This window comes from Heterodontus francisci, unplaced genomic scaffold (genome assembly GCF_036365525.1).
Source record: "Heterodontus francisci isolate sHetFra1 unplaced genomic scaffold, sHetFra1.hap1 HAP1_SCAFFOLD_101_1, whole genome shotgun sequence".
In the NCBI taxonomy this organism is placed as follows: Eukaryota; Metazoa; Chordata; class Chondrichthyes; order Heterodontiformes; family Heterodontidae; genus Heterodontus; species Heterodontus francisci.
The window spans coordinates 1,150,276-1,169,649 of record NW_027141025.1 but is presented as its reverse complement, the minus strand read 5'-3'; positions in this window follow the sequence as shown (position 1 = coordinate 1,169,649).

Here is a 19,374-nt window from a genome sequence, read left to right as displayed (position 1 = left end):
TCTGCGAGTGTCAGGGAGTGTCTGAGAGAGACTGAGAGTGATAGGGAGTGTCAGAGAGTGATAGAGAGTGCCAGAGAGTGATAGAGAGTGTCTGAAAATGTCTGAGAGTGTCTGAGAGTGTCAGAAAGTGATAGAAAGTGTCAGAGAGTGTCTGCCAGTGTCAGAGAGTTTCAGAGAGTGATAGTGACATTCAGAGAGTGCCTGAGAGTGTCAGTGTGTGTCAGGCAGTGTCAGAAAGTCATACAGAGTGTCAGAGAGTGATAGAGAGCGTCTGCAAGCCTCAGAGAGTGTCAGAGAGTGTCTGAGAGTGTCCTAGAGGCTCAGAGAGTGTCAGAGAGTGATAGAGACAGTCAGAGAGAGTCTGAGAGTGTCAAGGAGACTCAGAAAGTGTCAGCAAGTGTCAGACAGTGATAGAGTGTGTCAGAGAGTGATATAAATATTCAGAGAGTGTCAGAGAGTGTCAGAGAGTGAGACAGAGTGATAGAGAGTGCCAGAGAGTGTTAGAGAGTGCCAGAGAGTGCCAGAGAGTGTCTGAGTGTGTCTGAGAGTGTCTGAAAGTGTCAGAGACTGTCAGAGAGTAACATAGAGTATCTGAGAGTTTCTGATTGTGTCTGAGATTGTCAGAGAGTGTCTGAGAGTGATAGAAAGTGTCAGAGAGTGTCAGGGTGTGTCAGAGTGTATAAGAGAGTGTCAGAGAGTGTCAGAGAGTGGTAGAGAGTGGTAGAGATTGGTAGAGAGAGGTAGAGAGTGTCTGAGAGTGTCTGAAAGTGTCAGAGAATGTCAGAGAGTGATAGATTGTGCCAAAGAGTGTCTGATTGTGTCTGAGATTGTCAGAGAGTGTCAGAGAGTGAAACAGAGTGTCTGAGAATGTCAGGGAGTGTCAGAGTGTATCTGAGAGTGTCAGAGAGTACCAGAGAGTGATAGAGATAGATAGAGAGAGTCAAAGCGTGGTAGAGAGTTTCAGAGAGTGATAGAGAGTGTCTGAGACTGTCTGAGAGTGTCTGAGCGTTTCAGAGTGTGTCAGTGAGTGTCAGAGAGTGATAGAGTGTGTCAGAGAGTGATAGAGAGCGTCTGAGAGTGTCAGAGTGTATCAGAGAGTGTCAGAGAGTGATAGAGAGTGTCAGAGAGTGTCAGAGAGTGATAAAGTTTGTCAGAGAGTGTCTGTAAAAGTCTGAGAGTGTCTGAGAATGTCAGTAATTGATATAACGTGTCAGTGTGTGTCAGGAAGTGTCAGAAAGTGATAGAGAGTGTCAGAGAGTTATAGAGAGCGATAGAGAGTGAGAGAGAGTGTCTGAGAGCATCAGAGAGCATCAGAGAGTGTCTGAGAGTGTCTGAGAGTGTCTGAGAGTGTCTGAGAGTGTCAGAGAGTGTCAGAGAGTGATAGAGAGAGTCAGAGAGTGATAGAGAGAGTCAGAGAGAGTCTGAGAGTGTCAGGGAGAGTCTGAGAGTGTCAGGGAGTTTCAGGCAGTGATAGAGTGTGTCAGAGAGTGATATAAACATTCAGAGAGTGTCAGAGAGTGTCAGAGAGTGTCAGAGAGTGACAGAGGGTGATAGAGAGTGCCAGAGAGTGATAGAGACCGCCAGAGAGTGCCAGAGAGTGTCTGATTGTGTCTGAGATTGTCAGAGAGTGATAGAGAGTGTCAGAGAGTGTCAGAGAGTGTCAGAGAGTGATAGCGAGTGTCAGAGAGTGTCTGAGTGTGTCTGAGATTGTCAGAGAGTGTCAGAGAGTGAAAGAGAGAGTCAGTGAGTGTCAGGGTGTGTCAGGGTGTGTCAGCATGTATCCGAGAGTGCCAGAGAGTGCCAGAGAGTGATAGAGAGAGATAGAGAGAGTCACAGCGTGGTAGAGAGTTTCCGAGAGTGATAGAGATTGTCTGAGACTGTCTGAGAGTGTCTGAGAGTGTCAGAGTTTATCAGAGAGTGTCAGAGATTGCCAGAGAGTGATAGAGTGTGAAAGAGAGTTTCAGAGAGAATCTGAGAGTGTCAGAGAGTGAAGGAAAGTGTCTGAGAGTGTCCGAGTGCGACAGATAGTGTCAGGGAGTGTCTGTGAGTGTCAGGGAGTGATAGAGAGTGTCAGAGAGTGATAGAGAGTGTTAGAGAGTGATCGAGAGTGTCAGAGAGTGATAGAGAGTGTCAGAGGGTGTCAGAGAGTGATATAGAGTGCCGGAGAGTTGCAGAGACTGCCAGATAGTGTCAGAGGGTGTAAGAGAGTGTCAGCGAGTATCAGTGTGTGATAGAGTGTGTCAGAGTGTGATAGCGTGTGAAAGAGTGTGTCAGAGAGAGTCTGAGAGTGTCAGCGAGTGTCAGAGTGTATCCGAGAGCAACAGAGCATGTCAGAGATTGTCAGAGTGTGTCAGAGAGTGATTGAGAGTTTCAGAGAGTGTCAGAGAGAGATAGAGAGTGTCAGAGAGTAATATAGAGTGTCAGAGAGTGCGAGAGAGTGCCAGAGAGTGTCAGAGAGTGTCTGAGAGTGTCAGAGAGTATCAGAGAGTGATAGAGAGTATCAGAGAGTGTCAGAGAGTGTCTGAGAGTGTCTGTGAGTGTCTGTGAGTGTCAGAGTGTGTTAGAGAGTGTCAGAGTGTGTTAGAGAGTGTCAGAGAGTGATACCGAATGCCAGAGAGTGTCAGAGAGTGACAGAGGGTGTCTGAGAGTGATAGAGAGTGTCAGAGAGTGATGGAGAGTGATGGAGAGTGTCAGAGAGAGTCTGAGAGTGTCTGAGAGTGATAGAGAGTGATTGAGAGTGTCAGAGAGAGTCTGAGAGTGTCTGAGAGTGATAGAGAGTGATTGAGAGTGTCAGCGAGTGATAGAATTTGTCAGAGACTGTCTGAAAATACGGAAGTATGTGGTTGAAGGCTATTTAGATCTTTGGATCAGTAATTGGCTTGCTGAAAGAAGACAGAGGGTGCTGGTTGATGGCAAATGTTCATGCTGGAGTTCTGTTTCTAGTGGTGTACCGCAAGCATCTGTTTTGGGGCCACCGCTGTTTGTCATTTTTATAAATGACCTGGATGTGGGTGTAGAAGGGTGGGTTAGTAAATTTGCGGATGACACTAAGGTCGGTGGAGTTGTGGATAGTGCCGAAGGATGTTGTAGGGTACAAAGGGACATAGATAGGCTGCAGAGCTGGGCTAAGAGATGGCAAATGGAATTTAATGCGGAAAAGAGTGAGGTGATTCACTTTGGAAGGAGTAACAGGAATGCAGAGTACTGAGCTAATGGGAAGATTCTTGGTAGTGTAGATGAACAGAGACATCTTGGTGTCCAGGTACATAAATCCCTGAAAGTTGCTACCCAGGTTAATAGGGCTGTTAAGAAGGCATATGGTGTGTTAGCTTTTATTAGTAGGGGGATCGAGTTTCGGAACCACGAGGTCATGCTGCAGCTGTACAAAACTCTGGTGAGACCGCACCTGGAGTATTGTGTGCAGTTCTGGTCACCGCATTATAGGATGTATGTGGAAGCTTTGGAAAGGGTGCAGAGAAGATTTTCTAGGATGTTGCCTGGTATGGAGGGAAGGTCTTACGAGGAAAGGCTGAGGGACTTGAGGTTGTTTTCGTTGGAGAGAAGGAGGAGGAGAGGTGACTTAATAGAGACATATAAGATAATCAGAGGGTTAGATAGGGTGGGTAGTGAGAGTCTTTTTCCTCGGATGGTGATGGCAAACACGAGGGGACATAGCTTTAAGTTGAGGGGTGATAGATATCGGACAGATGTTAGAGGTAGTTTCATTATTCAGAGAGTAGTAGGGGCGTCCAACGCCCTGCCTGCAACAGTAGTAGACTCGCCACCTTTAAGGGTATTTAAGTGGTCATTGGATAGACATATGGATGAAAATGGAATAGTGTAGGTCAGATGGTTTCACAGGTCGGCGCAACATTGAGGGCCAAAGGGACTGTACTGCGCTGTAATGTTCTAATTCTAATTCAAACGCCTTACTGAAATCCATATCCACAACATCCACGGCTTTACCCTCATCCACCTGTTTGTTCACCTTCTCAAAAAACTCAATAAGGTTTGTGAGGCACGACCTACCCGTCACAAAACCGTGCTGACTATCGCTAATGAACTTATTCTTTTCCAGATGATTATAAATCCTATCTCTTATAACCTTTTCCAACATTTTACCCACAACCGAAGTAAGGCTCAAAGGTCTATAATTACCAGGGCTGTCTCTACTCCCCTTCTTCAACAAGGCGACAACACTTGCTATCCTCCAGTCTTCCGGCACTATTCCTGTCGACAATGACGACATAAAGATCAAGGACAAAGGCTTTGCAATCTCCTCCCTGGCTTCCCAGAGAATCCTGGGATAAATCTGGCCCAGGGGACTTATCTATTTTCACACTTTCCAAAATTGCTAACAGCTCCTCCTTGTGAACCTCAATCCAATCTAGCCTAGTAGTCTGTATCTCAGTATTCTCCTCGACAACATTTTCTTTCTCTACTGTAAATACTGACGAAAAATATTCATTTAACGCTTCCCCTATCTCCTCTGATTCCACACACAACTTCCCACTACTATCCTTGATTGGCCCTAATCTAACTCTAGTCATTCTTTTATTCCTGATATACCTATAGAAAGCCTTAAGGATTTCCTTGATCTTATCCGCCAATGACTTCTCGTGTCCTCTCCTCTCTCTTCTTAGCTCTCCCTTTAGATCCTTCCTGGCTAGCTTGTAACTCTCAAGCGCCCTAACTGAGCCTTCACGTCTCATCCTAACATAAGCCTTCTTCTTCCTCTTGACAAGCGCTTCAACTTCTTCAGTAAACCACGGCTCCCTCGCCCGACAACTTCCTCCCTGCCTGACAGGTACATACTTATCAAGGACACGCAGTAGCTGCTCCTTGAATAAGCTCCACATTTCGATGGTGCCCATCCCCTGCAGTTTCCTTCCCCATCCTATGCATCCTAAATCTTGCCTAATCGCATTATAATTTCCTTTCCCCCAGCTATAATTCTTGCCCTGCGGTATATACCGGTCCCTACCCATCGCTAAGGTCAACCTAACCGAATTGTGATCACTATCACCAAAGGCACAGTGGCGCAGTGGTCAGCACCACAGCTCCAGCGACCCGGGTTCAATTCTGGGTACTGCCTGTGTGGAGTTTGCAAGTTCTGCCTGTGTCTGCGTGTGTTTTCTCCGGGTGCTCCGGTTTCCTCCCACAAGCCAAAAGACTTGCAGGTTGGTAGGTAAATTGGCCATTGCAAATTGCCCCTAGTATAGGTCGGTGGTAGGGAAATATAGGGACAGGTGGGGATGTGGTGGGAATATGGGGATTGGTGTAGGATTAGTATAAAATGGGTGGTTGATGGTCGGCACAGACTCGGTGGGCCGAAGGGCCTGTTTCAGTGCTGTATCTCTAAACTAAACATCTAAATCTAACAGCTGGCCGAGTTCCTTACCCAGTACCAAATCCAATGTGGCATCGCCCCTGGTTGGCCAGTCTACATACTGTGTCAGAAAACCCTCCTGCACACACTGGACAAAAACTGACCCATCTAAAGTACTCGAACTATAGTATTTCCAGTCAATATTTGGAAAGTTAAAGTCCCCCATAACAACTACCCTGTTACTCTCGCTCCTGTCGAGAATCATCTTCGCTATCCTTTCCTCTACATCTCTGGAACTATTCGGAGGTCGAGAGAAGACTCCCAACAGGGTGACCTCTCCTCTCCTGTTTCTAACCTCGGCCCATACTACCTCAGTAGACGAGTCCTCAAACGTCCTTTCTGCCGCCGTAATACTCTCCTCGATTAACAATGCCACCCCTCCCCCCCCTCTCTTTTACCATCTTTTCTGTTCTTACTGAAACATCGAAATCCCGGAACCTGCAACATCCATTCCTGTCCCTGCTCCACCCATGTCTCTGAAATGGCCACAACATCGAGATCCCAGGTCCCAACCCATGCTGCAAGCTCGCCCACCTTATTTCGGATGCTCCTGGCTTTGAAGTAGACACACTTTAAACCAAGTTCTTGCTTGCCAGTGCCCTCTTGCGTCCTTGTAACCTTATCCCTGACCTCACTACTCTCAACATCCTGTACACTGGAACTACAATTTAGGTTCCCAAACACCTGCTGAATTATTTTAAGCCCCCCCCGAAGAGTACTAGCAAATCTGCCCCCCAGGATATTGGTACCCCTCTGGTTCAGGTGAAGACCATCCTGTTTGTAGAGGTCCCACCTACCCCAGAAAGAGCCCCAATTATCCAGGAAACCAAAACCCTCCCTCCTACACCATCCCTGCAGCCACGTGTTCAACTCCTCTCTCTCCCTATTCCTCGCTTCGCTAGCACGTGGCACGGGCAACAACCCTGAGATAACAACTCTGTTTGTTATCGCTCGAAGCTTCCACCCTAGCTCCCTGAATTTCTGCCTTAAATCCCCATCTCTCTTCCTACCTATGTCGTTGGTGCCTATGTGGACCACGACTTGGGGCTGCACCCCCTCCCCCTTAAGGATCCCAAAAACACGATCCGAGACATCACGAACCTGGGAGGCAACACACCAACCATGAGTCTCTCTCGTTCCCACAGAACCTCCTATCTGTTCCCCTAACTATGGAGTCCCCAATGACTAATGCTCTGCTCCTCTTCCCCCTTCCCTTCTGAGCAACAGGGACAGACTCTGTGCCAGAGACCTGTACCCCATTGCTTACCCCTGGTAACTCGTCCCCCCCAACAGTATCCAAAACGGTATACCTGTTGTTGAGGGAAACGGCCACAGGGGATCCCTGCACTGCCTGCTGGTTCCCTCTCCTTCTTCCCCTGACGGTAACCCATCTACCTACTTCTTTTACCTGAGGTGTGACTACCTCCCTATAACTCCTGTCAATAACCCCCTCCGCCTCCCGAATGATCCGAAGTTCATCCAGCTCCAGTTCCCTAACGCGGTTCTCGAGGAGCTGGAGTTGGGTGCACTTCCCGTAGGTGCAGTCAGCAGGGACACTAAAGCAACTGCCCAAATATGTAACCTCACTTACCCAGCAGTCCTGCGTGCGCTCCGCCTACACACGAGAAATGGCTTCCGATTTCTTGGCACACTTTTCAAAGCTCAGCTCCCGCTGTTCTCTCTCTGGCTCTGTGGCTTCCGATTTCTTGGCACGCTTTTCAAATCTCTGCTGCCGCTGTTCTCTCGCTCTCTTTCTGTGACATCCGATTTCTTGGCGCGCTTTTCCAAGCTCAGCTCCCGCTGTTCTCTCTCTCTCTCTCTCTCTCTCTGGGGCTTCCGATTTCTTGGCGCGCTTTTCAAATCTCTGCTGCCGCTGTTCTCTCTCTCTCTCTCTGTGACATCCGATTTTTTGGCGCGCTTTTCCAAGCTCAGCTCCCGCTGTTCTCTCTCTCTCTCTCTCTGTGGCTTCCGATTTCTTGGCGCGCATTTCAAAGCTCTGCTCCCGCTGTTCTTTCTCTCTCTCTCTCTCTGTGACATCCGATTTCTTGACGCGCTTTTCCAAGCTCAGCTCCCGCTGTTCTCTCGATCTCTCTGTGACATCCGATTTCTTGGCGCGCTTTTCAAAGCTTTGCTCCCGCTGTTCTCTCTCTCTCTCTCTCTCTCTCTGTGGCTTCCGATTTATTGGCGCGCTTTTCAAATCTGTGCTGCCGCTGTTCTCCCTCTCTCTCTCTCTGTGGCTTCCCATTTCTTGGTGCGCTTTTCAAAGCTCTGCTCCCGCTGTTCTCTCTCTCTCTGTGTGGCGTCCGACTTCTTGGCGCCCATTTCAAAGCTCTGCTCCCGCTGTTCTCTCTCTCTCTGTGACAGAGAATGTGAGAGAGTGTCAGAGAGAGACAGAGAGAGTCAGAGAGAATCAGAGAGTGTCTGAGAGTGTCTGAGAGTGTCAGAAAAAGACTGAGAGAGATACAGAGTGATAGTGATACGGAGTGTCAGAGAGTGTCTGAGAGTATCAGAAAATGTCTGAGAGTGATACAGAGTGATAGAGAGTGATAGAGAGAGATAGACAGAGTTAGAGAGTGTCAGAGAGCGATAGAGAGTGTCAGAGAGTGTCAAAGAGTGCCAGAGAGTGTCAGAGAGTGACAGAGAGTGATAGAGAGTGTCAGAGAGTGTCTGAGAGGGTCAGGGATTGTCTGAGAGTGATAGAGAGTGTCAGAGAGAATTGAGAGTGTCAGAGAGAGATCGAGAGTGCCAGAGAGTGTCTGAGAGTGTCAGAGAATGTGAGAGAATGTCAGCGAGAGTGAGAGAGTGTCAGAGAGTGTCAGAGAGTGTGAGAGTGTCAGAGAGTGTGAGAGTGTCAGAGAGTATCAGATAGTGTCAGAGAGTATCAGATAGTGTCAGAGAGTATCAGATAGTGTCAGAGAGTGTCAGAGAGGGACAGAGTGTGACAGAGAGTGTCAGAGAGTGTGAGAGAGCGTGAGAGAGCGTGAGAGAGCGTGAGTCTCAGAGAGTGTCTGAGTGTGTCTGAGAATGTCAGAGAGTGTCAGAGAGTTTCAGAGAGTGTCAGAGAGTGATAGAGAGTGTCAGAGAGTGTCTGGGAGTGTCTGAGAAAGCCAGAGTGTATCAGGGAGTGTCAGAGAGTGTCAGAGAGTGTCAGAGAGTGTCAGAGAGTGATAGAGAGAGTCAGAGAGTATCTGAGAGTGCCAGAGTGCATCAGTGAGTGTGATAGAGTGATAGAGAGTGATAGAGAGTGTCAAAGATTGATAGAGTGTGCCAGAGAGTGTCTGAGAGTGTCAGAGAGGGTCAGAGAGGGTCAGAGAGTGTCAGAGAGTGTCAGAGAGGGTCAGAGAGGGTCAGAGAGTGTCAGAGAGTGTCAGAGAGTGTGAAAGAGTGTCAGAGAGTGTGAAAGAGTGTCAGAGAGTGTCAGAGAGTGTGCGAGTGTCAGAGAGTGTCAGAGAGTGATACAGAGAAGGCTGAGAGTGATAGAGAGTGTCAGAGAGTGTCAGAGAGTAATTGAGAGTGATTGAGAATGTTTCACAGTGATAGAGATTGGCAGAGAGTGTCTGAAAGTGTCAGAGAGTGAGAGAGAGTGTCTGAGTGTGTCAGAGAGTGTCAGAGAGTGATAGAGTTTGTCAAAGAGTGTCAGAGATTGTCAGAGAGGGTCAGAGAGTGTCAGTGAGTGTGAGAGAATGTCAGAGAGTATGAGAGAGTGTCAGAGAGTGTCAGAGAGTGTGAGAGTGTCAGAGAGTGTGATAGTGTCAGAGAGTGTCAGATAGTGTCAGAGAGTGTCAGAGAGGGACAGAGTGTGTCAGAGAGTGTCAGAGAGTGTGAGAGAGTGTCAGAGAGTGATAGATAGTGATAGAGAGTGTCAGAGAGTGTCAGAGAATAATTGAGAGTGATTGAGAATGATTCACAGTTATAGAGAGTGTCAGAGAGTGATAGAGTGTGCCAGAGAGTGTCTGAGAGGGTCAGAGAGGGTCAGAGAGGGTCAGAGAGTGTCAGAGTGTGAAAGAGCGTCAGAGAGTGGCAGAGAGTGTGCGACTGTCAGATGGTGTCAGAGAGGGATAGAGAGTGGCAGAGAGTGTCTGAAAGTGTCAGAGTGTGTCTGAGAGTGATAGAGAGTGTCAGAGAGTGTCAGAGCGTGTCAGAGAGTGATAGAGAGTGATAGAGAGTGATAGAGAGTGTCAGAGAGTGATATGGAGTGATATAGAGTGATAGAGAGTGACAGAGAGTGTCTCAGTGTGTCAGAGAGTTTCAGAGAGTGAGAGAGAGTGTCAGAGAGTGTCTGAGAGTGTTAGAGTGTATCAGAGAGTGTCAGAGAGTGATAGAGAGTGATAGAGAGTGTCAGAGAGTGTCTGAGAGTGCCAGAGTGTATCAGAGAGTGTCAGAGAGTGATAGAGAGTGATAGAGAGTGTCAGAGAGTGTCAGAGAGTGATAGAGTGTGCCAGAGAGTATCTGAGAGTGTCTGAGAGTGGCTGAGAGTGTCAGAGAGTGTCAGAGAGTGTGAAAGAGTGTCAGAGAGTGTCAAAGAGTGTCAGAGAGTGTCAGAGAGTGTCAGAGAGTGTGCGATGGTCAGAGAGTGTCAGAGAGTGTCAGAGACTTATACAGAGAAGGCTGAGAGTGATAGAGAGTGTCAGAGAGTAATTGAGAGTGATTGAGAATGATTCACAGTGATATAGAGTGTCAGAGATTGTCAGAGAGAGATAGAGTGTGCCAGAGAGTGTCTGAGAGTGTCAGAGAGGTTCAGAGAGGGTCAGAGAGTGTCAGAGAGTCTGAAAGAGTGTCAGAGAGTGGCAGAGAGTGGCAGAGAGTGTGCGAGTGTCAGAGAGTGTCAGAGTGTGATAGAGTGTGCCAGAGAGAGTCTGAGAGTGTCAGAGAGTGTCTGAAAGTGTCAGAGAGTGTCTGAGATTGATAGAGAGTGTCAGAGAGTGTCAGAGAGTGTCAGAGAGTGATAGAGAATGATAGAGAGTAGCAGAGAGTGTCTGAAAGTGTCAGAGAGTGTCAGAGAGTGATAGAGAGTGTCAGAGAGTGAGAGAGAGAGTGATCGAGAGTGGCAGAGAGTGTCTGAAAGTGTCAGCGAGTGATATAGAGTGACAGAGAGTGTCGGAGAGTGTCAGAGAGTGTCAGAGAGTGATAGAGATTGTCAGAAAGGATCTGAGTGTGTATGAGAGTGTCAGAGAGTGTCAGAGAGAGATAGAGAGTGTCAGAGTGTATTAGAGAGTATCAGAGAGTTTCAGAGAGTGTCAGAGATTGTCAGATAGTGATAGAGAGTGTCAGAGAGTGTCTGAGAGAGTTAGAGTGTATCAGAGACTGTTAGACAGTGTGAGAGAGTGATAGAGTGTGGTAGAGAGTGTCTGAGTGTGTCAGAGAGTGTGAGAGATTGTGTGAGAGTGTGTGAAAGTGTGTGAGAGTGTCAGAGAGTGTGAGAGTGTCAGAGAGTGTCAGAGAGTGACAGAGAGTGACAGAGAGTGAGAGAGATTGGCAGAGAGTGTCTGAAAGTGTCAGAGAGTGTCAGAGAGTGACAGAGAGTGTCAGAAAGTGTCAGAGAGTGTCTTTGTGTGTCTGAGATTGTAAGAGAGTGTCAGAGAGTGATAGAGAGTGGCAGAGAGTGTCTGAAAGTGTCAGAGAGTGTCAGAGAGTGATAGAGAGTGTCAGAGAGTGTGAAAGAGTGTCAGAGAGTGTCAGAGAGTGTGAAAGAGTGTCAGAGAGTGTCAGAGAGTGTGCGAGTGTCAGAGAGTGTCAGAGAGTGTCAGAGAGTGATACAGAGAAGGCTGAGAGTGATAGAGAGTGTCAGAGAGTGTCAGAGAGTAATTGAGAGTGATTGAGAATGATTCACAGTGATATAGAGTGTCAGAGAGTGTCAGAGAGTGATAGAGTGTGCCAGAGAGGGTCAGAGAGGGTCAGAGAGGGTCAGAGAGTGTCAGAGAGTGTGAAAGAGTGTCAGAGAGTGGCAGAGAGTGGCAGAGAGTGTGCGAGTGTCAGAGAGTGTCAGAGAGTGATAGAGAATGATAGAGAGTGATAGAGAGTGTCTCAGTGTGTCAGAGAGTGTCTGAGAGTGCCAGAGTGTATCAGAGAGTGTCAGAGAGTGATAGAGAGTGATATAGAGTGTCAGAGAGTGATAGAGTGTGCCAGAGAGTGTCTGAGAGTGTCTGAGAGTGTCAGAGAGTGTCAGAGAGTGTGAAAGAGTGTCAGAGAGTGTCAGAGAGTGTGCGAGTGTCAGAGAGTGTCAGAGAGTGTCAGAGAGTGATACAGAGAAGGCTGAGAGTGATAGAGAGTGATAGAGAGTGTGTGAGAGTGTCAGAGAGTGTCAGAGAGTGTCAGAGAGTGTCAGAGAGTGATCGAGAGTGATCGAGAGTGGCAGAGAGTGTATGAAAGTGTCAGAGAGTGATAGAGAGTGTCTGAGTGTGTCAGAGAGTGTCTGAGTGTGTCAGAGAGTGTCAGAGAGTGTCAGAGAGGGATAGAGAGTGGCAGAGAGTGTCTGATTGTGTCTGAGATTGTCAGATAGTGTCAGAGAGTGATAGAGATTGTCAGAGAGTGTCACAGTGTATCAGAGAGTATCAGAGAGTATCAGAGAGTGTCAGAGAGTGTCAAAGAGTGTCAGAGAGTGTCAGAGAGTGATAGAGAGTGTCTGAGACTGTCTGTGAGTGTCAGATTGAGTCAGAGAGTGATAGAGAGTGTCAGAGAGTGTCTGAGAGTGTCAGAGTGTATCAGAGAGTGTCAGAGAGTGATAGAGAGTGGTAGAGAATGTTCTGTGTGTGTCAGAGAGTGTCTGAGAGTGTCAGAGTGTATCAGAGCGTGTCAGAGAGTGATAGAGAGAGTCAGAGAGTGTCTGAGAGTGCCACAGTGTATCAGAGAGTGTCAGAGAGTGATAGAGAGTGAGAGAGAGTGTCTGAGTGTGTCTGAGTGTATCTGAAAGTGCCAGAGAGTGTCAAAGAGGTTCAGAGAGTGATTGAGAATGATTGGCAGTGATAGAGAGTGTCAGAGAGTGATAGAGTGTGCCAGAGAGTGTCTGAGAGTGTCAGAGAAGATCAGAGAGGTTCAGAGAGTGTAAGAGAGTGTGAAAGAGTGTCAGAGAGTGTCTGAGAGTGTCTGAGAGTGATAGAGAGTAGCAGAGAGTGTCTGGGAGTGTCTGAGAGTGCCAGAGTGTATCAGGGAGTGTCAGAGAGTGTCAGAGAGTGTCAGAGAGTGTCAGAGAGTGATAGAGAGAGTCAGAGAGTATCTGAGAGTGCCAGAGTGCATCAGTGAGTGTCATAGAGTGATAGAGAGTGATAGAGAGTGTCAAAGATTGATAGAGTGTGCCAGAGAGTGTCTGAGAGTGTCAGAGAGGGTCAGAGAGTGTCAGAGAGTGTCAGAGAGTGTGAAAGAGTGTCAGAGAGTGTGAAAGAGTGTCAGAGAGTGTCAGAGAGTGTGCGAGTGTCAGAGAGTGTCAGAGAGTGATACAGAGAAGGCTGAGAGTGATAGAGAGTGTCAGGGAGTGTCAGAGAGTAATTGAGAGTGATTGAGAATGATTCACAGTGATAGAGATTGGCAGAGAGTGTCTGAAAGTGTCAGAGAGTGAGAGAGAGTGTCTGAGTGTGTCAGAGAGTGTCAGAGAGTGATAGAGTTTGTCAAAGAGTGTCAGAGATTGTCAGAGAGGGTCAGAGAGTGTCAGTGAGTGTGAGAGAATGTCAGAGAGTATGAGAGAGTGTCAGAGAGTGTCAGAGAGTGTGAGAGTGTCAGAGAGTGTGATAGTGTCAGAGAGTGTCAGATAGTGTCAGAGAGTGTCAGAGAGTGTCAGAGAGGGACAGAGTGTGTCAGAGAGTGTCAGAGAGTGTGAGAGAGTGTGAGAGTATCAGAGAGTGTCAGAGAGTGATAGAGAGTGTCAGAGAGTGATAGAGAGTGATAGAGAGTGTCAGAGAGTGTCAGAGAATAATTGAGAGTGATTGAGAATGATTCACAGTTATAGAGAGTGTCAGAGAGTGATAGAGTGTGCCAGAGAGTGTCTGAGAGGGTCAGAGAGGGTCAGAGAGTGTCAGAGTGTGAAAGAGCGTCAGAGAGTGGCAGAGAGTGTGCGACTGTCAGAGAGTGTCAGAGAGGGATAGAGAGTGGCAGAGAGTGTCTGACAGTGTCAGAGTGTGTCTGAGAGTGATAGAGAGTGTCAGAGAGTGTCAGAGCGTGTCAGAGAGTGATAGAGAGTGATAGAGAGTGATAGAGAGTGTCAGAGAGTGATATGGAGTGATATAGAGTGATAGAGAGTGACAGAGAGTGTCTCAGTGTGTCAGAGAGTTTCAGAGAGTGTCTGAGTGTGTCAGAGAGTGTCTGAGAGTGCCAGAGTGTATCAGAGAGTGTCAGAGAGTGATAGAGAGCGATAGAGAGTGTCAGAGAGTGTCAGAGAGTGATAGAGTGTGCCAGAGAGTGTCTGAGAGTGTCTGAGAGTGTCAGAGAGGGTCAGAGAGGGTCAGAGAGTGTCAGAGAGTGTCAGAGAGTGTGAAAGAGTGTCAGAGAGTGTCAGAGAGTGTGAAAGAGTGTCAGAGAGTGTCAGAGAGTGTCAGAGAGTGTGTGATGGTCAGAGAGTGTCAGAGAGTGTCAGAGAGTGATACAGAGAAGGCTGAGAGTGATAGAGAGTGTCAGAGAGTGTCAGAGAGTAATTGAGAGTGATTGAGAATGATTCACAGTGATATAGAGTGTCAGAGATTGTCAGAGAGAGATAGAGTGTGCCAGAGAGTGTCTGAGAGTGTCAGAGAGGTTCAGAGAGGGTCAGAGAGTGTCAGAGAGTCTGAAAGAGTGTCAGAGAGTGGCAGAGAGTGGCAGAGAGTGTGCGAGTGTCAGAGAGTGTCAGAGTGTGATAGAGTGTGCCAGAGAGAGTCTGAGAGTGTCAGAGAGTGTCTGAAAGTGTCAGAGAGTGTCTGAGAGTGATAGAGAGTGTCAGAGAGTGTCAGAGAGTGTCAGAGAGTGTCAGAGAGTGATAGAGAATGATAGAGAGTGTCAGAGAGTGTCAGATAGTGTCAGAGAGTGTCAGAGAGGGACAGAGTGTGTCAGAGAGTGTCAGAGAGTGTGAGAGAGTGTGAGAGTGTCAGAGAGTGACAGAGAGTAGCAGAGAGTGTCTGAAAGTGTCAGAGAGTGTCAGAGAGTGATAGAGAGTGTCAGAGAGTGAGAGAGAGTGATCGAGAGTGGCAGAGAGTGTCTGAAAGTGTCAGCGAGTGATATAGAGTGACAGAGAGTGTCGGAGAGTGTCAGAGAGTGTCAGAGAGTGATAGAGAGTGTCAGAAAGGATCTGAGTGTGTATGAGAGTGTCAGAGAGTGTCAGAGAGAGATAGAGAGTGTCAGAGTGTATTAGAGAGTATCAGAGAGTTTCAGAGAGTGTCAGATAGTGATAGAGAGTGTCAGAGAGTGTCTGAGAGAGTTAGAGTGTATCAGAGACTGTTAGACAGTGTGAGAGAGTGATAGAGTGTGGTAGAGAGTGTCTGAGTGTGTCAGAGAGTGTGAGAGATTGTGTGAGAGTGTGTGAGAGTGTGTGAGAGTGTCAGAGAGTGTGAGAGTGTCAGAGAGTGTCAGAGAGTGACAGAGAGTGAGAGAGATTGGCAGAGAGTGTCTGAAAGTGTCAGAGAGTGTCAGAGAGTGACATAGAGTGTCAGAAAGTGTCAGAGAGTGTCTGAGTGTGTCTGAGATTGTAAGAGAGTGTCAGAGAGTGTCAGAGAGTGATAGAGAGTGGCAGAGAGTGTCTGAAAGTGTCAGAGAGTGTCAGAGAGTGATAGAGAGTGTCAGAGAGTGTGAAAGAGTGCCAGAGAGTGTCACAGAGTGTGAAAGAGTGTCAGAGAGTGTCAGAGAGTGTGCAAGTGTCAGAGAGTGTCAGAGAGTGATACAGAGAAGGCTGAGAGTGATAGAGAGTGTCAGAGAGTGTCAGAGAGTAATTGAGAGTGATTGAGAATGATTCACAGTGATATAGAGTGTCAGAGAGTGTCAGAGAGTGTGATAGAGTGTGCCAGAGAGTGTCAGAGAGGGTCAGAGAGGGTCAGAGAGTGTCAGAGAGTGTGAAAGAGTGTCAGGAGTGGCAGAGAGTGGCAGAGAGTGTGCGAGTGTCAGAGAGTGATAGAGTGTGCCAGAGAGAGTCTGAGAGTGTGTCAGAGAGTGTCTGAAAGTGTCAGAGAGTGTCTGAGAGTGATAGAGAGTGTCAGAGAGTGTCAGAGAGTGTCAGAGAGTGATAGAGAATGATAGAGAATGATAGAGAGTGATAGAGAGTGTCTGAGTGTGTCAGAGAGTGTCTGAGAGTGCCAGAGTGTATCAGAGAGTGTCAGAGAGTGATAGAGAGTGATATAGAGTGTCAGAGAGTGATAGAGTGTGCCAGAGAGTGTCTGAGAGTGTCTGAGAGTGTCAGAGAGTGTCAGAGAGTGTGAAAGAGTGTCTGCGAGCGTCTGATAGTGTCTGAGAGCGTCACAGAGCGTTAGAGTGTAATAGAGAGTGATATAGAGTGTCTGAGAGGGTCTGAGAGTGACAGAGAGGGTCTGAGAGTGTCAGTGAGTGTCAGAGAGTGATCGAGAGTGTCAGAGAGTGTCAGAGAGTGATACAGAGTGTCAGAGAGTGATACAGAGTGTCTGAGAATGTCAGAGAGTGATAGAGTGTGTCAGAGAGTGATAGAGTGTTTCTGAGAGTGTCAGAGAGTGTCAGAGAGTGATAGAGAGTGATATAGAGTGTCTGAGAGTGTCAGTGAGTGTCAGAGTGTGTGAGAGTGTCAGAGAGCGATAGAGAGTGTCAGAGAGTGATAGAGAGTGTCAGAGAGTGATAGAGAGTGTCTGAGAATGTCTGATAGTGACAGAGAGTGACAGAGAGTGACAGAGAGTGACAGAGAGTGTCTGAGGGTGTCAGTGAGAGTCAGTGAGTGATAGAGAGTTTCTGAGAGTGTCAGAGATTGACAGAGAGTTTCTGAGAGTTTCTGAGAGTGTCAGAGAGTGTCAGAGAGTGAGAGAGAGTGTCTGAGAGTGTCAGTGAGTGTCAGAGTGTTTGAGAGTGTCAGAGAAAGATTGAGAGTGTCAGAGAGTGATGAGAGTGTCAGAGAGTGATAGAGAGTGTCTGAGAGTGTCTGAGAGTGACAGAGAGTGACAGAGAGTGACAGAGAGTGACAGAGAGTGACAGAGAGTGTCTGAGAGTGCCTGAGAGTGTCAGTGAGTGTCAGTGAGTGATAGAGAGTGTCAGAGAGTGTCAGAGAGTGATAGAGAGTGTCAGTGAGTGATAGAGAGTGTCACAGAGTGTCATTGATTGACAGAGAGTGTCAGAGAGTGTCAGAGAGTGATCGAGAGTGATAGAGAGTGTCAGAGAGTGTCAGAGAGTGTCAGAGAGTGATAGAGAGTGTCAGAGAGTGATAGAGAGAGATGTAGTTTGTCAGAGAGTGATAGAGAGTGTCATTGGGTGTCAGAAAGTTATACGGAGTATGAAAGTGAGTGTCTGAGAGTGTCAGAGTGTGTCAGAGAGTGATGGAGAGTGTCAGAGAGTGTAAGAGAGTGATAGAGTGTGATAGAGAGTTTCAGAGAGTTTCAGAGAGTGATAGAGAGTGATAGAGACTGTCAGAGGGTGATAGAGAGTGTCAGAGAGTGATAGAGAGCATCAGAGAGTGTCATAGAGTGATAGAGAGTGTCAGAGTGAGTCACAGAGTGTCTGAGTGTGTCAGAGAGTATCAGAGAGTATCAGAGAGTGATAGAGAGTGATAGAGAGTTTCAGAGAGTGTCAGAGAGTGATAGAGAGTGTCAGAGAGTGTCAGAGAGTGATAGAGAGTGTCAGAGAGTGATAGAGAGTGATAGAGAGTGTCAGAGAGTGATAAAGAGTCGTAGAGATTTTCAGAGAGTGTCATTGAGTGATAGAGATTGTCAGAGAGTGATAGAGATTGATAGAGAGTGTCTGAGAGTGTCAGAGAGTGTCAGAGAGTGTCAGAGTGCGATAGAGAGTTTCTGAGAGTGATGGAGAATGTCTGAGATTGTCTGAGAGCGTCAAAGAGTGTCAGAGAGTGCCTGAAGCGCAAGAGAGTGCCAGAGAGTGTCTGAGAGCGTCAGAGAGCGTCAAAGAGCGTCAAAGAGCGTCAAAGAGCGTTCGAGTGTGATAGAGAGTGATAGAGAGTGTCTGAGAGTGTCTGAGAGTGACAGAGAGTGTCTGAGAGTGTCAGTGAGTGTCAGAGAGTGATAGAGAGTGTCAGAGAGTGTCAAAGAGTGATAGAGATTGTCAGAGAGTGATAGAGAGTGTCTCAGAATGTCAGAGAGCGATAGAGAGTGTCAGAGAGTGATAGAGAGTGATATAGAGTGTCAGAGAGTGATTAAGAGTGTCAGAGAGTGTCAGAGAGTGTCAGACAGTGATAGCGAGTGATAGAGAGTGTCTGAGAGTGTCAGAGAGTGTCAGAGAGTGTCAGAGTGTGTCAGAGAGTGATAAAGAGTGATAAAGTGTGATAGAGAATGTCTGAGAGTGTCAGAGAGTGTCAGAGAGTGTCAGAGAGTTATAGAGAGTGATTGAGTGTCAGAGAGTGTCAGAGAGTGATCGAGAGTGTCAGAAAGTGATAGAGAGTGATAGAGAGTGTCTGAAAGTGTCAGAGAGTGTCAGAGAGTGTCAGAGAATGGTAGAGAGTGAGAGGGAGTGTCAGAGAGTGCCATTGCGTGTCAGAGAGTGTCAGAGAGTTTCAGAGAGTGTCAGAGAGTGTCAGAGAGTGTCAGAGAGTGATAGAGAGTGATAGAGAGTGATTGAGTGTCAGAGAGTGTCAGAGAGTGATCGAGAGTGTCAGAAAGTGATAGAGAGTGATAGAGAGTGATAGAGAGTGTCTGAAAGTGTCAGAGAGTGTCAGAGTGTGTCAGAGAGTGTCAGAGAGTGTCAGAGAATGGTAGAGAGTGAGAGGGAGTGTCAGAGAGTGTCATTGCGTGTCAGAGAGTGTCAGAGAGTTTCAGAGAGTGATAGAGAGTGTCAGAGAGTGATAGAGAGTGTCTGAGAGAGTCAGAGAGTGTCAGATAGTGTCAGAGAGTGATAGAGAGTGACAGATAGTGTCAGAGTGTGTGAGAGAGTGATCGAGAGTGATAGAGAGCGTCAGAGAGTGTCATAGAGTGATAGAGAGTGTCAGAGTGCGTCACAGAATGTCTGAGAGTGTCAGAGAGTGTCAGAGAGTGATAAAGAGTGAGAGAGAGTGTCAGAGAGTGTAAGAGAGTGATAGAGAGTGATAGAGAGTGATAGAGAATTTCAGAGAGTGTCAGAGAGTGATAGAGAGTGATAGAGAGTGTCAGAGGGTGACAGAGAGTGTCAGAGAGTGATGGAGAGCATCGGAGAGTGTCATAGAGTGATAGAGAGTGTCAGAGTGAGTCACAGAGTGTCTGAGTGTGTCAGAGAGTATCAGAGAGTGATAGAGAGTGACAGAGAGTTTCAGAGAGCGTCAGAGAGTGTCAGAGAGTGATAGAGAGTGATAGAGAGTGTCAGAGAGTGTCAGAGAGTGATAGAGAGCGTCAGAGAGTAATAAAGAGTGATAGAGATTTTCAGAGAGGGTCATTGAGTGATAGAGAGTGTCAGAGAGTGATAGAGAGTGATAGAGAGTGTCTGAGAGTGTCAGAGAGTGTCAGAGAGTGTCAGAGTGTGTCAGAGAGTGATAGAGAGTGTTGGAGAGTGTCCGAGAGTGTCAGAGAGTGATAGAGAGTGTCAGAGAGTGATAGAGAGAGATGTAGTTTGTCAGAGAGTGATAGAGAGTGTCATTGGGTGTCAGAGAGTTATACGGAGTATGAAAGTGAGTGTCTGAGAGTGTCAGAGTGTGTCAGAGAGTGATGGAGAGTGTCAGAGAGTGTAAGAGAGTGACAGAGAGTGACAGAGAGTGACAGAGAGTGTCTGAGAGTGCCTGAGAGTGTCAGTGAGTGTCAGTGAGTGATAGAGAGTGTCAGAGAGTGTCAGAGAGTGATGGAGAGTGTCAGTGAGTGATAGAGAGTGTCACAGAGTGTCATTGATTGACAGAGAGTGTCAGAGAGTGTCAGAGAGTGATCGAGAGTGATAGAGAGTGTCAGAGA